The sequence below is a fragment of the Lolium perenne genome, chromosome 5, assembly GCF_019359855.2.
Source record: "Lolium perenne isolate Kyuss_39 chromosome 5, Kyuss_2.0, whole genome shotgun sequence".
NCBI lineage: Eukaryota > Viridiplantae > Streptophyta > Magnoliopsida > Poales > Poaceae > Lolium > Lolium perenne.
The window spans coordinates 197,340,125-197,342,297 of NC_067248.2; positions in this window are offsets into that span (position 1 = coordinate 197,340,125).

A 2,173-nucleotide genomic window follows, 5' to 3' on the forward strand; every position below is an offset into this window, starting at 1 on the left:
CTAGCCGCCCTTACACCTATCTTAGGTGTAGGGGCGGCACCCCGCTTGATCATTATTTAGTAGATCTCATCCGTTACGGTTGCTCCTTGTTCTACAAGGATTAGTTTAATATCTGCAATAGTTAGGCCTTACAAAGGGTTGGAGGATCCAGCGGCACGTAGGGTGTCGTTTGCTAGTCCTAGACAGGATGTTCCGGGGATCAACCTCGTGTTGGTTTTTAGGCCCTATCTAGGATCGGCTTACGATCACCGTGCGTGGCCGCGAGGCCCAATCGTGAGTAGGATGATCCGATTATGCGGTGAAAACCCTAAATCGTCGTAGATCGCATTAGCTTTATCTTGATCAAGCAGGACCACCATATATTCGTGCACCTCGTACGAATCATGGGTGGATCGGCTCCCTGAGCCGATTCACAGGATAACCTGAGAGCCGATCGAGGCTCGTATTTAATGTTTACGTGTATGCCATGCATGAAACTAAGCGAGGCATCTCCATCACCTTCCTGACCAGGTATAGGTCAGGTGGCACGCCCTTGCATCGGCATCGGACGTGTGTACCAGAGGCTTTGCGGGCCGTCGCTCAGAGGGACCAGGGCCAGCCGAAGCCCTAGGTTGTTCCCGGCTCTACTGTGTTGCCCGTCGCTGCCCGCCGGTGGGTTTTGACCGCAACAGGTTCTCCTTATAAAGAAGAGAGAAGATGGGCCGAAAACCGTCGGGCCACGGCGGTTCGCTCCGCGGGCCGCGACGGTTCGCACCGCAGGCCGCGACGGTTCGCACCACGGGCCGCCACGTGGCGCAGTAATACACGCAAGGAAATAAAAAGACACACGGAGGGGCACACAGATCCGAAGTGGCGACGGGGATCCGCTGTGGAGCATTAAATGTGCGCGCGGGAGCCGAAGGGAAGTGACCCCTGACACTGGCTTGTCAGTCACAGTGCGCATGTCACTGACAGGCGCGGGGCCCGAGAAATTCTCGACCTCGCCGAGGAGGCATTTAATGGCTGGAATACCGGAGAATAAGATACCGGGAGATACAACATAAAGATAGAAAACGTAAGTCCGGGTAAAGATGCCGGATCTGAGTTAAACGCCGGAATGATTAAACCGGAATCTTCTGATATGAGAACCTGGCATGGTCTGTAGGATAGAATCCGTCAGACTATACCAGCTTCGGGGACTAATGTTGGGGGGATGACCCCCGGTATGCCAAAGGCATGCCAAAACCGGATGGTTTGGGCCATCAAGATACCGGTGTAATATTTAAGCCGGAGGACAAAGTTGCATATTTAGCTAAGTAAAGCTAAGCCGGTATCCCCAAGAGGGGTATACCGGAACCGGATAAAGAAGATACCGGAAGGAGAGCGTGTCGGCACAGCTGGTCAAAGATTCCCTCTGGAGCTAGAAGACAAGGATGAGCTAAGCAAAGTGACTTTAATCAGAGCCCTGGCGCCAAAGAGAAGGGTGACGCTGAAAGAAGCCGGAGGACGTCAGCGTCCCTGATTAAAGAAGACCCCGGCGTCATCCATGATTAAAGTAGCTTTGTAAAGTAGTTTGTCCAGTCAAAGATGCCATTAGGGTTCCTTGCACTGTAAGCCACCCTCTCCCCTATATAAGGAGAGGGGGCACAGCCTCTTACGGGCATGTTGTGATACGTTGTGTTGCATTACGATAGAGGAGATACGAAGAGGAACCTTCCATCCAGAAACCTGTAACCATGTTGAGATCAATGAAGCTAGCGATCTAGAGCAGAGTTCTTCCTTTTGTCTTTCTTCTTGTTTACCTGCCTCGTGCTGTGTTCTTGTGGAACGTAACCGGAGGTTCATCCCATCTAGTCGCAAACCCTCCCCCGAATCCTCTAGCGTCCATTCGGCCCCAACTTAAGCCATCCCATGGCATCTGCTCGTTCGCCACGATGACAAGGTTGCTCACCATCCTCGTCTCGGTTACGAACAAAAGCATCCCACCAACGCAAAGCATAGCCATCAAATTCAGAAGAAGCAAGCTTGATCTTCCTATCTTCAGTGTAGTGCGGATGTAGATTTCATAGCTTCTCAATCTTGAGCTCCCAAGTGAGGTATTCTTCAACATCAGCACCTCCTTCAAACTTGGGTATGGAGAATTTGGGCTTACCCAATCCATCTTCCTCATCATGTCCACGACCATTGTGGCCAA